This window comes from Malaclemys terrapin, chromosome 1, assembly GCF_027887155.1.
Source record: "Malaclemys terrapin pileata isolate rMalTer1 chromosome 1, rMalTer1.hap1, whole genome shotgun sequence".
Lineage (NCBI taxonomy): Eukaryota > Metazoa > Chordata > Testudines > Emydidae > Malaclemys > Malaclemys terrapin.
In genome coordinates this window covers 302,564,227-302,582,826 of record NC_071505.1, presented here as the reverse complement: position 1 = coordinate 302,582,826, position 18,600 = coordinate 302,564,227, and the positions used below count along the sequence as shown (strand labels likewise).

The 18,600-nt window shown below is 40.9% G+C and overlaps 1 protein-coding gene across 3 annotated transcripts in view; it reads left to right on the top strand.

The window, feature by feature from the left end:
* NBEA (neurobeachin) overlaps positions 1 to 18,600 on the top strand; it is an 817,568-nt gene that overhangs the window by 544,333 nt on the left and 254,635 nt on the right. The window lies entirely within an intron of this gene.

Genomic DNA, 18,600 nt, shown 5'->3' with positions numbered 1-18,600 from the left:
AAATCTTAACTTTTAACCTCTGTAACCAGTCCCCTGTGTTGACAGTTATGTAATGGACTTCTAATATTGCCCACAGTTACATTGAGACCAGGTTACTGATATTCTGGGTCCAATAAATGTTCTATTACTGTGAGCTGAAGTAACTGATTAAGTTATAATCCTTCTACAATGGTCTTCTGCCAGCCCAGTGGGGGTTGTTGAACTGCTAAAAGATGAGAGTGGAAGACCACAACAGTTGAAATGAGGAGGGAAAATACTCTCAGAACTTGTTTTTTTAAGTCAGGAGATTGTTGAGCGTATTTCCATTTCTCCAGTTTTCACAGCCACGTCTATCACTAGATCAAGGGAAGTTAATGAGGGCTCTCTGCTCTGGCACTCTCCTCTGCAGCCATTTCTCAGTGAAACCAGAGGGACTGTAGAGCGGCATATACTCTCTGTCACAGTAATAGGATGGGAAAGGGGAGAGGCTTCCTGGCTGCAAGCAAAGAATGAAAAGGGGTGAAACTGCAACTAAAGAATGAACATTGTTGGTCAGAATGCAAGTTGGGAGTGAGTAGAACTCTTCGTATCAACACATTCCATTGGAGTGGTGGTGTGTAGTCAGGTCTTAGGTTTACTCCTGGAATTGTGATCCGGTGAGTTCTTACATGTTCTGCGTTGAAGCACCATGTTACTTGTTGTGGAAGATGTATGAAATAATGACAATTTTGGAGTTAATACATTCTCCGGTGTGTTGTCTCATGTGGAATGAAAATATGAGAAATGTGCCTGGAATGAGGTATGGGTATTAAACAATTAATTTTACTATGGAAGATATATTTGTTAATTTGCACTATGACTGGGGAAATGGGGATTTTGTGATATATTGAAGGAGAAACTTGAAACATCACTGGGTTTAAGATTAAGTTCTCCTTACTCCAGTACTTCTTTCTGATGTCACAGGCAGTGGAAATTGGAAGTCAGAAATTAGATCATGCATGAATGACAAAAAATAATGAATGAAGTTAGTCTAGCAGTTTGAAATTAAATTATAAAAAAACACTCATGTTGGGACCAACTAATAAACAATATAATCATCAACAGTCAGTATGTCAACTCAATATTTATCTGTTTAGAAATGTCCATTTTTGTACCCATCACTGAACACCTTGCTGTCTCACCTTGGTAAAATAGTAATTTTAGACAACTAATGTGATAGCTTAATCTAGATTCCTTTGGTAGGTTTCATTTAATAGCAGAGAGAGGTCGGAGGCATCTCTGTCAAGCTCCACCTTTGACATACACCCCAGATAAATACTTATATGCAATTGCTATGTTTTAAAGGCTACACTACGCAGCTATATTGAAATGTTGATTGAACCTGCATGGTAATCTGATAAAGCTGTTATGCATCTTGAAAGTCCCTATAATCCCTCTGTAAACTGTGGGCTCTTGTACATGCTTGACACTGTTCTGCTAGTCAAAACACTGAGATGCAAGGCATGTCTCATGGTCCTATCCTTCAAGAAACTGACACTTCAGAGGCAGGTTTCATGTCTCTGGTCTCAGAGATGCAGATGAGTATGACCGTTCTCCCTAGGAGTTTAGCTCTTTCCCTATATCAGCAGTTCTCAAACTGTGGGTTGGGACCCCAAAGTGAGTCACGACCCCATTTTAATGGGGTCGACAGGGCTGGCTTATACTTGCTGGGGCCAAAGCCCATGCCACACTGCCCGGGGCCAAAGCCTGAGGGCTTCAGCCCTAGGTGAAATGATTCAGGTTACAGGCTCCCTGCCTGGGGCTGAAGCCCTGGGGCTTTGGCTTTGCCCCTCCTATTCCCAGGGAGGCGGGGTTCAGGCACACTGAGGCTTCCGTCTTCCCTTCTGGAGTCATGTAGTAATTTTTGTTGTCAGAATGGGGTCATAGTACAATGAAGTTTGAGAACCCCCCTGCCCTATATAATTCAAATCTGGATTATGGATATTGATAAAAATTAACATCTTAAACACTGCCAGGAAATCTGCCTTAGGAATGTCAGCGATTTGCCTGAATGCTTACAAGACACTTCCATAAGTAAATCTGAATGTCATAAACACAAGTCAGTGCCATCTTATAAAAAGTGGATCCCATCATCTTTGGCCTCTTGTAGAATATCAGATAGTGTCTCAGCTGCACCATCAAGGGACTTCAGAAGTATTACTACCTCCTGGTTAGTCTCCTTTCTGCAATTGTCACTTCTAGTAGGACAAATGCTGATGTACCATATAATATAGGGGAGGCTTTCTGACCATATGAAAGTAGTGGCAAGAAATGCGGCAGCAGTATACACATGTGCACACACCAACAAAAAAAACCTCTCATCATTTCATTTTTACCCTCAAACTAACCCAAATCCTTGAAACTAAGTCAAGGTTAGGAGGGGATGGGGGAGGGCAGTGGAGAGAAAATAAATGCAGGAGTTAATTGTCAGAAAACATCCTCCTGATGCTGTGTCAGCTCCACCAATCCCTAGAATTATTTACTGCATGATTTTACACTAGATAAGAAAACTGTTTTCCAAAGATTGTTATGCTCACAGGGTGATTCCAAAACAGAAGTCCTAGCAACTAAATAAAAAAAGACAACTGTTAACTATTTTTCTGCATGAGAAAAATTAGAACCCACAGTCCTGCCAAGAGCATACCCCACAGAAGCAAGACCAGCCATGCTTTCTATTATTGGAAAAAACAGAAGTGTAGTTCTCTTCCGTAAAAATTCTACACCTTGTCTATGCCTTTTCTACACCTGTCACTGAAATATACCAAGAGACACATCTACTTGCTTTAGTGTAGTATATCTACAGTGCAAGAAACCACCTATGGCTGGCCCAGGTGAGGTAACTTGGGCTGGCAGGGCTGTGGGGCCATAAAATTCCAGTGTAGACGTTTGGGCTCGGGCTAGAGTCTGGGATCTGAGACCCCACAAGGGGCAGGGTCCTAGGGTTGCCAGATGTCCAGTTTTCAACCAGAACACCCAGTCGAAAAGGGACCCTGGCATCTCCGGTCAGCAGTGCTGACCGGGCTATTAAAGTCCAGTTGACTGCAGCAGGGCTGTCAGGCTCCCTTCCCGGTTCCGCATGGCTCCCAGGAAGCGGCCAGCATGTCCCTCCAGCTCAATGGCAGCCACGGGAGCTCTGTGTGCTACCCACACCCCGAGCACCAGCTCTGCAGCTTCCATTGGCCAGGAACCATGGCCAATGGGACCTGCGGAGGCAGCGCCTGCAGGTGGTGGCAGTGCGCAGAGCCCCCTGGTCATCCTTCACCTAGGAGTCAGAGAGACTTGTTGTAGCTTCCAGGGAGCTGCCTGAGGTAAGTGCCACCTGGAGCCTGAACCCCCTCCCATTCTCCAACCCAGACCTGAACCCCCTCCTGCACCCCAACCCCCTACCCCTTCTCGGAACCCCCTCCTGCACCCAAACTCCCTTCTGGAGCCTGCACCCCCTTCCCCTCCTGCACCACAACCCCTTGCCACAGCTCAGAGCTCCCTCCCACGCTCCAAACCCCTCACCCCTCCCCCACACACAGCCCAGAGCCCCCTCCTCCCTGGCCCCACCCCAGAGTCCGCACCCCCAGCCAGAGCCCTCACCCTCTCCCTAACCCTGTCCCAGTCCAGTGAAAATGAGCTGCGGAGGGAAGGGGATGGAGTGGGGCGGGGCAGGGGCGGAGCAAGGGTGTTTGGTTTTCTGCAATTAGAAAGTTGGCAAACCTAGACGGTCCCAGAGACAGGGGTCCAGCCTAAGACTGAACATTTACATTCAGGGCCAGCCACAAGTGTTTTATTGCAGGGTAGACATACTCTAAAGTAAGTTTACTACCTTTTATTCCTGTTAGCACAGCAAACACAATTAAGAGTGGAGTAAATTATCTTTCTCTTCATATGTTCATATGTTATGAATAGAGCTGATTGGGAATTGTCCATACAAATGATTTTCTTATGGGGAAATGCAGTTTCTGCCAAATCTAAATGTTCTGGTTTGACACACATCAGAATATTTCATTTTTTGAAGTAACCTGAAATGTTTTGTTTAAAATCAGTTCAACCAAATATTAAACTACATTTCCCTGTCAGTGCATTGCTTTATGGGAGTTGTAGTTTGGGCCCCCATTCTCTCCTGAGGGGTGTGCTCCCCAGAGAACTAAATCTCCCATAATGCAATTCAGATTTCCCTCTGATCAAGCTACACGGTGCATTGTGGGACCCATGACTCTGGATGCATTATGAGATATGTAGTCCAGCTAGGGCTCCTGGCCCACAAGGGAAAATGGGGACATCAGACTTCCAAGCCACAACTGCCATGAGGTAATGCACCACTGTGGGAAAGTGTAGTTTAATACTTAACTGACTCAAAATGAAGCATTTAAAATCAGTTCAACAACCCAAAACATTCTGACATAAGGAATGTCAAAATGTTTTGTTTTGATCAAAAATGTCAAAATGAAATGTTTTGACTTTCCGAATTGGAATTTGTTGAATTTTTTTCTCTCCCAATTTGGGATGAAAACAAATACTGAAATATAGGAATTTTCCAGTGGATAGGAATTCTGAATTTCACTCAGCTCTTAACTATGCACAGAGTTGTACAAAGTTCCAAGTACAGGAACAAACCTTTATTATGAATATTATTTTATAGTAATATTTGAGACCTATCATGATGAGGACTAGGATTGCCAACATTGTATTTTAAAAATAAGGGGCTGATATCTTAGCACCCGTGGCTTACTCTTCCTCTCGATATCATCATCATCATCAGTAGTAGTAGTAGTAGTAGTAGTAGTAGTAATAATAATAATAATAATAATAATATAATAAGTAGTACTCTCCTAAATTCTCCTGGGGTATTTCTTGCTGCTTTTCGCAGAACTCAACCACTCCCAATCTTGTACAGAGATGAAAAAATAAGGGATGTCCATTTCAATAAGGGACTGTTGGCAACCCTAGGACTCAATTGTGCTTGGCACTGTACAAATACTGACAGACCCTTCCCTGAAGAGTTTAACTCTGTGACGCAGGCATTGAAGGCCATGGATTTGCACAAAGTCTCATTAAGGACCATATTGGGACTGTTGATCCTTTAGAACTGGTGGAGGAGTGAGAAATGAACCCAGCTTGACTTTCAGATCTCAGGTTCAGTTTTCAGGGTTTACCACTGAAAATAACATGTTTATTTGTAAACTGAACACATTTGATGAAACACAGTAAATATAGGACTCCACAATGCCATTTACTTCTATTTTTCAGAGAAGACCCACACTTAGGCCTGTCTGTATTCAAAGCTGGACTGCTTTAACTTGGTCAGTTTAAAAAAAATGAGTTACTTAAATGGGTCCATAACCCTATGTGGACACTCTGAATTCAATTTAAACCTGGGTTATATTGATTTAGCTTGACTCACTAAAGAATTAAGTTAAACTAAATCAATATAAATCAAGTAAAAATAGAATTAAGAGTGCCCACACAGGCTTTTGGACACATTTAACTCAATCAGTTTAAAAAAACACATTTTATTAAAACAGTGCAACTCTATATATAGAGAGACATTAGTTATTAGAAAACTTTTCACTCAGAAAATATAAATATTGTAATACCTTGATTTTCAAAGTTAAAACAAAACTGAAAAATGCTAAGGAAAGTTGAAGCAGACTATGGGCCCAAACTTGCAAACACTCACATGGGTGGATCTTAAGTATCTTTCATTCCAGAGACTTTCCTTCATAGCTTTTCATCAACCATACTGCATAAATCATTGTAGAACAGGGGTCGGCAACTTTTGGCATGCGGCCCATTAGGGAAATCCGCTGGCGGGCCGGGACAGTTTGTTTACCTGCAGCGTCCGCGGATTCGGCCAATCGCAGCTCCCACTGGCCGTGGTTCGCCATTCCGGGCCAATGGGGGCTGCGGGAAGCGGTGCAGGCCAAGGGATGTGCTGGCTGCTGCTTCCCACAGCCCCCATTGGCCCGGAATGGCGAACCACGGCCAGTGGGAGCTGCGATTGGCTGAACCTGCGGACGCTGCAGGTAAACAAACCGTCCCGGCCCGCCAGCAGATTTCCCTGATGGGCCATGTGCCAAAGGTTGCCGATCCCTGTTGTAGAACATACTTCTATAATTTATACATGACGTCATATTTTTTAAATAATTGCATTCTGGAGCTTCTTAGTCATTAGATAAACCTAGTATTCCATATGTCACAATGAGGATAACTTAGATTGAATCTTCTTCAGAATATTTGTTTGGGTTTTAATTAATAGCAGTGATGTAGTGGATTTCATTGCTCACACAGAATTACTTCATTTTTGTGTGTGTGATGGATTCAAAGAAAATTTGTGTTTAGTCTCAAGATTTTCAATTGCAGGAGTATTTTAACAGGATTTTGTGGTGTGTTCAATTATCAAAACTTTTGTTTTTATTTTCTTAGTATTTACATATTAAATATTTTACCATTTTCTGTTTCAATTTTAGCTCCTTTCCTTCCCAGACCATTCACTTCAAGAGGCAAGTCACATGTTTGTGAGAACTAATGACTGAGATAGCCCCGTCTATTGTAGCCAGTTTCTAATAATAAATTGTTAATCAATGGCATTGCAATCAAACCAATTGTAGTTAAGTGATAATCCCTAACTCTTCTGTATCCTTAGTAGATTTTTTCTTTTCCATTTTCTAATGTTGTAATTTCATTTAGGAGTTTAAATATGCAAATTTACTAATAATTTGTTCTACTCTAAGTAAATTATTTTTTTAATAATGAAAAATATATTGGTATGTTACTTCATGATAAGTTTATACTTCCAATGTGGAATATGTATTACCTGATCATTAGTATTGTCTTTACAACCTTTTTAAGCTAAAAGCTAAACTAGAAACTGAAGAACAGATTAAAATAAATTTCAAACCACTTGGATTACGTGGGTTTAAAGTTTTAGGAATACATTCATACCTCTGCTGCATGTGTACAATTCCCATTGACTTCAATAAGAGCTGTGTGCAGAATTTGGCCTTAGTGAACCTTTGGAAAGATTCTGTGTCCCACGAATCCTCGAGTTAGAAGGGACTACAAGGGCCATCTAGTTTGCCAAGGTGCAGGATTTGTTGTGTCTAAATCATCCAAGACAGATAGCTATCCTGCCTCCTTTTGTAAACTTTCACTGAAGGAGATTGCACAACTTCCCTAGGCAGTATGTTCCATTGTCCTACTCTTCTTACAGTTAGTAAATTTTTCCTGAGATTTAATCTAAATCTGCTATACTGTAGGTTGAACCCAGTGCCTCTTGTTCTGCCCTATATGGCAAAAGAGAACAACTTTTCTCCATTTTTTTATGGCAGTCTTTCAAGTCTTTGAAGATTACCATCATATCCCCCCTCACTCTCTTCTTTTCCGAACTAAACATACCCACTTCCTTCAGCCTTTGCTCATATGGCTTGCATTCCATCCTTTTAATCATCTTGGTCTCTCGTCTCTAGATCCTTTCTAGTTTCTCTACATCCTTTCTATACATTGGTGACCAAAATTGTACACAGTACTCCAGCTGAGGCCTAACTAGCGCTGAGTAGAGAGATACTATCACTTCCCATGACTTGCATGATATGCCTCTGTTAAACTAATGCAATTTTAGGTTGCCCTTTTTTTTTTGTTGTTTTTTTTGTTTTGCAACAGCATCACATTGCTGACTCATATTGAAGTTGTGATCCACCACAACTCCAAGATCCTTCTCAGCAGTGCTGCTGCCAAGCTAGTTTTGCCACTTTATGTATTTGTGGATTTCATTTTTCTTTCCTAAGTGTAGCACCTTACTTTTGTCTTTGCTGAATTGCATTGTGTTGTCTATAGCCCAGTTCTCAAATTTATCAAGATACCTCTGAATTCTAGCTCTATCCTCCAAAGTACTGGCAAACATCCTCCAGCTTTGTGACCTAAATTGTCCAGCTGATTTGAATTTATTCAAATTGGTCAGAAGATCTTTGATGTGTTCTTTACTTATCACGATCTGCATTCTTTCATCATAGAATATCAGGGTTGGAAGGGACCTCAGGAGGTCATCTAGTCCAACCCCCTGCTCAAAACAGGGCCAATCCCCAACTAAATCCCCAAGTGGCCCCCTCAAGGATTGAACTTTCAACCCTGGGTTTAGCAGGACAATGCTCAAACCACTGACCTATCTTTCCTCTGCATCAGACTAGCTTGATGTTCAGCTTTAATATTACATCTTTTAAGAACTGCCAGCTCTTGTCAACTCATTTTCTTCCTAATTGGTCTTTCCATAGGACCTTGCCTACTATTTCTCCAAGTCGGTTAAAATCTACCTTTCTGAAGTCCAGCATCCTTGTTTTGCTGTTCTCATGTCCTCCTTTCCAAAGGATCTTGAATTCTATCATGATCACTTCCTCCCAAGTTCCCAACCACCTTCACATTTGCAACTAATTCATCCCTGTTGGTCAAAACCTGATCCAAAATGGATGACCTCTTAGTTGTTTCTTCAAGTTGTCTCCTACATACATGCTAAGAATTTGCATGACATAGTATGTTTTGCTGTGCTAATCTTCCAACAGATATCATGGCAGTTAAAATCCCCCATTAATACTAGCTCATGTGTGTTAGCTAATCTTATTACCTGCTTGTAACACTTCCTCTTCCTGATCTGATGGTCTGTAATAGACCCCCACCATAACATCGCTACTGTTCTTTTCCTTTGTCATCCTCACACAGAGATTCTCAATATGTCTGTCCCTCACATTCTCTTGGACCTCAGAGCAAGTGTCTACATTCTTGATGTACAGTGCAACACTTCTCTCTTTGTTCCCCATACCTATCCTTTCAGAACAAGCTATACCCCTCAATGCTGGTACTCTAGTCATGGGAGTTGTCCCATGACGTGCATACATTTCATCTGCACCGTAATGTGGCATTTGTAAGCTTTCAGAACGAACAGTTAGAACTAGACAGACAAAGTAGTTCAGGCAATATTTTTGACCAGTCTCTAAATAGTGAGTAATATCTGGACATGAATGAGAGAAAGGAAATAAAGATGGGAGTAGATGAGGCTCCAAGAATATTTGCAGAGGAAAAGTCAGCTGGGATGGGCCAGCCACAAGTTTTTATTCACTGTGTAGACAAACCCATAGTGGATGCATTGACTTCCTGCCCTGGGCTATGAAAAATAAGTTGGATTATGGGAATTGGACAGCTTGTAGTATTATTAATGTGATACAGGGTCTTTCATTTCCAGATCATCTGTTCAAATCCAGACAAGATAGATAGCAAGCAAAAGTTACCGACATCTATTTAGTGGCCTATGTAAAATTACTTGTTTGTCTCGTTTCAGTCACAATCACAGAAATCATTACAATTTTGAGCAATTTCCAATTAAAATTGTTTTTGTTGAGAGCAAATTGGAACAGTTCCAAAAGTTCTAGTATGTTAAAACTATGTAACGTTATCTAAAATAAACAAGTAAATCATTTAGCCCGTAAGGGATATTTTCTATCCTCCATTTACATTTCTGACAATATTTTAGGAGCCTTACATAGGACCAGATTCTGTTGTAAAAACTGTCTTGCTTCCACACTAGGGGTACAATTACAAGATTACAAAGCCTTGTTAACAAAATTAATACATAGGTGGTGGAGAGCCTGAGTACGATTTTTACTGAATCTGTCTTTTATATAATTGTAAACTGAATTTGGGGAGAGAAATGCATTTTAAAATGTATTCAATGTTAGTAGCATCTCTTGTGCCCAAAATCTGCAACGGAATTTTCTTTACTAGGACTCAACTATACAGATCTTCTGGTCAGTTGTGCTGCTGTATATAGCTTTCTCGTGACCAATTTTAATGAATAGTATAGGACATCTTTTGATTTCCCCTTTCCTCAGTTTCATCAACTTCTCACTCTGACCAGTGCAGGTTGCATTTCTTCATCCATTCCTTACAATCTAGTCTGCCAGAGTTTTCATTGGCCTTTTACTTTATTGTAGGGATATATAGCCATATTAGTCTTGTGGTTCCAAATATGGAAAGTTTACTGAGTCAGATTTACAGTATGTGACTGCTATATATTCAAATTTTGATCCTTAAATCAACATGTAAAGAAGGAAATTATTTTTGTTCATGAGTTTAATTTAAATTCAATCATAAACTACACACACACACACACACACACACACACACACACAACTTCTGCTGTATAGTCGTTTCCTACTTGAAAATATCGAAAGCAACAATTTCAGAAACATCCTATTTTTAGGTTTCAGAGTAGCAGCCGTGTTAGTCTGTATCCGCAAAAAGAAGAACAGGAGTACTTGTGGCACCTTAGAGACTAACAAATTTATTAGAGCATAAGCTTTCGTGGACTACAGCCCACTTCTTCGGATGCATACAGAGTGGAATAAATATTGAGGAGATATATATATACACACATACAGAGAGCATAAACAGGTGTGAGTTGTCTTACCAACTCTGAGAGGCCAATTAAATAAGAGAAAAAAAACTTTTGAAGTGATCATCAAGATAGCCCAGTACAGACAGTTTGATAAGAAGTGTGAGAATACTTACAAGGGGAGATAGATTCAATGTTTGTAATGGCTCAGCCATTCCCAGTCCTTATTCAATCCTTTGTTGATTGTGTCTAGTTTGCATATCAATTCCAGCTCAGCAGTTTCTCCTTTGGTTCCTGGGTCAGTGGTTTTGTTCAGTGATGTATGGTTGCTGGTGAGTATTTGCTTTAGGTTGGGGGGTTGTCTGTAAGCGAGGACAGGTCTGTCTCCCAAGATCTGTGAGAGTAAAGGATCATCTTTCAGGATAGGTGTTAGTCCTGGACACTACTGTGCTAATAAGCGATGGTCACATCAATACCACCCTATACCGGAAACCTACTGACCGCTACACTTACCTACATGCCTCCAGCTTCCATCCAGGACACACCACACGATCCATTGTCTACAGCCAAGCTCTAAGATATAACCGCATTTGCTCCAATCCCTCAGATAGAGACAAGCACCTACAAGATCTCTATCAAGCATTCTTAAAACTACAATACCCACCTGCTGAAGTGAAAAAACAGATTGACAGAGCCAGACGAGTACCCAGAAGTCACCTCCTACAAGACAGGCCCAACAAAGAAAATAACAGAACACCACTAGCTGTCACCTTCAGCCCCCAACTAAAACCTCTCCAGCGCATCATCAGAGATCTACAACCTATCCTGAAAGATGATCCTTTACTCTCACAGATCTTGGGAGACAGACCTGTCCTCGCTTACAGACAACCCCCCAACCTAAAGCAAATACTCACCAGCAACCACACATCACTGAACAAAACCACTGACCCAGGAACCTACCCTTGTAACAAAGCCCGATGCCAGCTCTGTCCACATATCTATTCAAGTGACATCATCATAGGACCTAATCACATCAGCCATACCATCAGGGGCTCGTTCACCTGCACATCTACCAATGTGATATATGCCATCATGTGCCAGCAATGCCCCTCTGCCATGTACATTGGCCAAACCGGACAGTCTCTACGCAAAAGAATTAATGGACACAAATCTGACATCAGGAATCATAATACTCAAAAACCAGTGGAAGAACACTTTAACCTGTCTGGTCATTCAGTGACAGACCTGCGGGTGGCTATATTACAACAGAAAAACTTCAAAAACAGACTCCAAGGAGAGACTGCTGAGCTGGAATTGATATGCAAACTAGACACAATCAACAAAGGATTGAATAAGGACTGGGAATGGCTGAGCCATTACAAACATTCTATATGCATCCGAAGAAGTGGGCTGTAGTCCACGAAAGCTTATGCTCTAATAAATGTGTTAGTCTCTAAGGTGTCACAAGTACTCCTGTTCTTTTTATCCTATTTTTAGGCATTTCAGCATTTTAATCGATTTGGTTTCACATTATCCAAAATATTCTATCAAAGTTTGACTCCCAAGCATAACTTTGAAGAGCTCCTTTTACCATGCCTTTCTCTTCCACCCCGTCCCTACAAATGTGTATTCTTGTCCACCCATTTTGGATACTGAGCTCCCTAGTGGACTGATGCCTGGGCAGCTGGGTTTCCTAACTCCTAAAATGGCATCTGGATTTCTTGATGTCCCTGCCTCCCAACTGACTAGTTGGTTACTCTGGACTTATTATCAGGGTTGGGGTACTGAGACAGCTTTTCATGTCCCTAGGGCTCTTCCCTACTTAGCAGATAGCCAGGATTCTAGGGGACAGCATTCTCCTACTTCTGATGGGTGCAGGATTGTTTTAATACTGTCTCTGCAAATGAGCAAGCAAGCAAAGCCTCCCAGCTCCCCAAGAATCACTGTCTCAGGGCACTCATTATGTCATTGCATTGTCTAGGCCTTATCCAAACTATAGCCTTGCCTCATGCACTGTGATCTGCACAGGCAAAGCCCCAACAACTTCATTGGGCTCCATGCAGGTGTAAGAATCTGCCTACACAGATTAGATTGCAGGGCTGTGACCTAAATCTGAAATTATGTTAGCAACAATTGTGTTTAAACAGAGTTAAGGTACTATTGTCAAAGTTTTACTGACCAGTATGGACAGGGATTTTTTTTCTGAACATTGTTTTATAAAAAGTCGTCAAGGACAAGGAGGTAGCAACACAGTCTGCCTGCCACTGGTCTCCAACAAAATCCCTGTCCTCACTGGTCAAGGAAATCATGCAAGCATCAACTGTGTTCAAAAACACCTGTCAGTAAAATTTCAGTTGCTGCATGGACAGTCCCCTAAAGTTAGTCTGCAAAGGGGAAATTGTGGGCACTTTTACAACTTTTTCAGTTTAAAATACATTTGAAATAATGACTCTACTATACCCTTGACACCTTTTACAAACATGTACATAATATATAACATACACAAATTCAACAGCTCATTTCTTCTCTCAAAATCCAACATGCACACAGCAAGTAACCCGTCAAATTACCCCACACTCCCTGAGCATACTATTCCTCTGCCATCTTACCCTTTCTTTCTCCACAACTTGAGGAAATAAAAACCTTGCACATGGCCTGATGGTAGTGGAATGGGCTATTTCACAATTCCAAAGTTGAAGTCCTCACAATTTGATTCAATTCAGTAAGCATATTGGCATGACAAGCTATACTACTGTTGCCAAAGAAAAAGACAGACCCCACAGATAGCTCTTCAGAAGCAGGTACAACCCATAGAAGTTATTGCTACATGGTATGTTAGGTGTTTGATCCTGTGTCCATTTGTTATTAGACTCAGTTTCTTATCCAGGGCAGGTTGCTATATAGCATGAGGCCACCTTGGGTGCCATGCTCCCTTTTCCCAGAATCAGGTGAAGTTTTTCCTTTTCACTTTTTGATGAGCATCTTTTATTATTCCTCATAGAGAACTGCAATAGTATCACAAAAGAAGAGAAGTGGTTTCAAAGATAGGTAGGTCCCAGATCATTTAGGGCTTTCAAGGTCAAAAACAATATCTTAAACTCTCCCTGGAAGCCAGCAGGCAGCCAGTGTAGATCATGGAACACTGGTGTAATACTACTGAACAAGCAAGCTGCTCTTTTTTTGTCCCAGCCTCAGTTACCGTATGGTTTTAAGGTGAAGCTTCATGCAGAGCACATTGTATTAGTCTAATCTCGAGGTGATAAATGTATGAATCATGACAGTGAGCTCCAAATCTTGAATAGTTACAAGCTCCTGGCCAGATGCAAATGATTAAGTACAGTCTTGGCAATCGCTGATACAGGATCATCTGGCAGCAGTTGAGACAGAATCTTAACCATGTCCTTGAACTGTGCTAAGTCTAAGTGAACTGTTCAAGGCTTTAGCTCAGTTCAAGGACATCGTTAAGATCTCATCTACACACAAATTGGAACCATGCTTTAACTGCATCAGTGGGACAAAACATACTTCAGCTAAGCCCCATAAATTGTTGAAGTGGTGATCCTTTAGACAGGCCATTGGTTGTTTCCACTGTGGTGGGGAAAGAGTGCCTGATTGAAGTGAGCTCAGCACACTATAGGCATGATGATCATCATCAAATACACACAGTCTACTGAGAACCATTGTGCTAGCCAGAGTGACCATGTTTGATGGTGCCACGCCAGGCATCATGTAGTAAAGTTCTCAGATCTGGCACAATCCTGCGCATACACCAATCTCTGAGACAGCTGCATGAGCAGAACCAGTTGGGATCAGGGCACACAACCCTTCACGAATCATTAGAGTTTTCTAGAGCCTGGTGTGGCTGGGTTGTTTTTGTCCATTCTGGTGACATGGCTGACAAGCATGCAGTGCTGCTTTGAATATAATGAGTGATTGAAGGAAGGTCAGATTTCTGTGAGATTCTGAAATTTTGCACAAAGTCAAACCACTTTATGCTCAGGATTTGGTGCTGGCAGCACATATGGAATTTCTAGTCACTCCCTGTCTGCCTATAAGAAGATCCAGGTTCTTACCCATATAGCAATGCGTATAATAGAAAGATTTGATAGATCCTGAACTTTCTCAGCCATGGGCGGCAGGTATCATAGATTGGGGGAGGCTGAGCCTCCCCAAACAGCCTGGTGTGACCCTGCCCATGTGCTGCCCACCCGGCGCTCCGGGGCTGTGGGCTCTGGGGGTGCTTGGGCGGCCCAGGGCTGGGGCAGGGGGACCGGCGGCCACAGTGGGGGTGCTCTGGGCTCCGGCGGGGGAGGAGCCTCGGGCAGAAGGGAAGGGGCTGGGAGCTAGCCTGCCCCAATGGCTGGTTCACCCACTGCCCATGGTCTCAGTGAAAACATTTTTGCATCCATAAGCAAGACATGGACTTCATGAAGGAGGTAGTTAGACCTGTTCATCAAAAAACATCAGATTTGCTGTGACCATCTGAACTCTGCTTGGAGCGTAGGTAGCTGAACTCAGCAGTGCTCTCTATGATACTCATCCCTACGTGCATTGGAAGGTTTGCTGGCCCACCCCAAAGGTTCTGAAATTTGGTCTTCTGCCATGAGACTTTAACCCCGTAGTTCAGGTGGCATCTTGGAGACCTTGGAGGGTAGGGCTGAAATTCTCTTATGTCTCCACAAGCAGGGCAGTGTCATCAGTGTAGTCTTGGTTGGTGAACACTTCTTGACCAATCTTGATTCCAACATGTGGAGTGGCAAGTCCTAATATCCAGTTGATAGCTCAACAGAATAGTGTCGGGGCAAGAATGTATGCCTGCTGTACCTGAGGTTGTGTAGAAACACAGCAAAAGCCACAAACCAGTGCACACTGTTGCACCCGGTACCAGTGTGAAGATCACACACCAGATTTAGCGGAACATCTGGAATGCCAACTACTTCAGGGCAAGCCAAAGTACTGCCCTGACAACCAAATCAAAAGCCGCTTTGATGTTGATATATGCCACATGAAGCAAGCAGTTAAATTCTTAGTGCAGCTCACCCAGAAGCTAGAGGGTAAGGACAGCGTCCATTGTTGATGCACAACAGTGAAATCTGATTGCTGTGGACACCAATAGCTGTTAGAATGGCTGCATCCTACTAAATAGAAGGGGAGTGAAAACGTTTCCAGGGACTGATAATGAGATCAGCCTGTAGTTGCCATACTTGGTGAAAGATCCTTTGCCCTTATACAGGGACATTAGGATGCTGTCTTTCCATTCAGCTGGTACTTTCTGTTGCCCACACTTTTAAGAATAGTTGATGCAGGCTGATATTCACTGGTTCCAAGGCACCTTTGAGCAGATTGGGTGGAATACCATCAAGCCCAGCAGAATGTCCATTGCATAACTTTTGGATGGCCTTCATACTTCCTTGGGTAATGGAGGATCAGTGTTAATCCCTGGGTCTGCAGCCGAGAGTTTTGCCAGGTGATGTAACTCTGGACAGTTATTAGCAGGTGCGTGGTTCAGCATGTTTTCATAATGTATTTTCACTGTGTCCAGGACCTCATTCATCAGTGGCTTGATCCTGCACCATCAAATCATGGAGTTTTTCCATTGACTTAAATGGGAGCTGGATGAAGCCTTATATCATGGATGCCTTACACCATATTTTGAACAATATAATCAGGACTATATGTCTATGAATATCGTAAAGCACAACATTTTCAGGAAAAAATAGCGTTCTTTTACATTTCTCTCTAAACAATACCCAGAAGATATATAATTCAGACAAAAATCTTCCTTTGGAGGTACACATGTGGCTCTCACTGAAACGAGAGCTACATACATATACACTGTATGGCAGAATTTGTCCCATTGTGTTTCAAAGAGATGCTAAGTATTTTTTATCATTGAAATAAGATTATTTACTTGATGTTTACTTCATTCACTATTGAAATATTTAAACCTTTTTTTACAATTTTTTTTTACCCTTCGTGCAAATACATTTGTTTGTTGTTATGACACTACTCATGAGAGCTGAGCTGCTAAAATTGTTTCATTGTTGCCTTTGGAAAGATCATAAAAGCAGTTCTTAATTGTTTTTAAAAGTACCTGAATAGTGCAAAAATGGAAACAAAACTTGGGTCAAATTTTAGAATTTGAAGTCTATCTGTTCAGGTTGATAATGTCCATTAAAAAGAAGCACCATATAACTTTCCTCACCCTTAATATAGAAAATGTTAGTTAGCAGGCAAGGACAAACACTAGACATAATGGGTTGTAGTGGGGAGGAGGGATTAAACTAATGTTTACTGGTGATTGAGAGATAAGAAGAAAGCACAGTAGTCAAATTTAGAATCTGGTTATTTTTACAATCAACAAGTTGGTCAATACTAGTGTGTGTTGAAATCTGTTAGTAACACTGTTTAATGGGTGCTGAATGTACCGTGTCCTATAAGATGGCCTTAGCTTTTTAAGAAGTATCATTGAGTGGAAATTAACTACCACTTCTTCCTGACCTTATAATAAATGAGGTCTGACTTCCTGATGTGAGAAATTTCAGGATATTGACTGAAGAATTTTTCTGATAATGCTTTGGGGGGTCAAAGTTATAAAAGTCATAGGAACAAAGATGGCTAAATCTTTGAATTCTGCACATCAGTAATATAAATTTCCTTATATTTGTACAGTTTAGCTAGCTATCTATATCTTTTTCATTATTTTTGGTTCCCTTGACTCCAGATCCCTTTCCCTTATTTTTTATTTGGTGCCTAAAGCTACTTCTGCTTCTGTCTTTATTCTGTGATTATATAGTTGGGTTTGGATTTTTTACTTTTTAAATTTAAAAAAAAAAGTTTCAGTGCACATTTTAAACCAGTTATTTTAAAGTGTGAACCCATTTCAGATATCTAGTTTTAGAACTATTTTAAATTGTGACATTGTCAATTTGCTCTACTTGCTCTTTACAATTAAGGCATGAATTATTATTATTATTTGTATTTAGACATTTTAGTTAATTTCTGAGAGGTTTAGGTCAAGTGCACATTTAGCTTTAAAGAACTTAAATGATGAAAAGCATAGTAGATTTACAGTTCAGATAAAAGACAGTTTCTTTCAACTGAACAGAACGTTTTTAAAAAAAACAGGTGGGATTTTTATTTTAAAATAGCAAAATCTACTTCATATGTATAAAATCTGTCTCTGTTGTTGTTACCAGAACTTTTTTTTATTGTATACTATATATGTAATACCAGGTCATCAAATTAAAATGGCATACAAAAAGGCGTGCTTTTTGAAGTTATACAAAACCAGATTTTCCATTTAAATTACCCACATACAAATTAAATTTCCTTTATCTACTGTTTTCAACTCTCAAATGTTCCTGTTGAGGTTAATATTATAAAACTGTGCCAGCTATGAAAATATTTTTTTCATAATCCAACAGGTGCACTGAAAACATATTTCCACTAGGAATTATTGGGCACTCTCGTTTTAGCAAATACACCTGCAATGTAAACACCAACTTCTCTTTAGCTCTGACCATTAAAAACAACCACCTCAAAGCACTTCTGAGAAAGCTGAAATCTTTAAGATAATATTTCACAATGTTACTCTTGTTGGGCTTTCATAAAAGGCCAGATTCCAGAGAAGTAATTTTATCGATGTTGTTTTTGTAAATTGTAAGCTATCCCTCAGCTCGTAAAACTTTTCATTTGCATTGACCTTCTTTCCAGCCTTATAATACAAGAAACCAACTCCCTGGATATCAAAATGTTAACGAAGGGAAAAAACAGATACTGATTTCTGCGTTTTCAGTGGAAGCGCCCAATCCCACAAGTATTTACTTTTGAAAAACAAATATTACTTTTTAAAAGTGTATATTCGCTACATCGTTTGTTTTAGAAATGTAAATCACACGTGCCCTACCACAGGGGACACACAAGGCGGAAAGTCCTACACGTGAGCCGATTAAAAAACCTGTGGATCTAAAGTGAATTCTTAACTGTAAGTGTTCGTTGCGTTTCCTCCGTTACACTGTTGGCCCCCGGTCTACTTCAAAATGGTTGGAAATGTTCAACTAAATTATACTTGAAAAAATATTCTCCGTCCTTTTAAGCATCCAAATTCCTGACAAGCGTTTCCACTGTTCTTTTTTTTTTTTTTTTTTTCTGCCTTTCTAGCGGTAACAGGGCGTAGTGGCCTGTCAACCCATAAACAATCCTCAAATTGT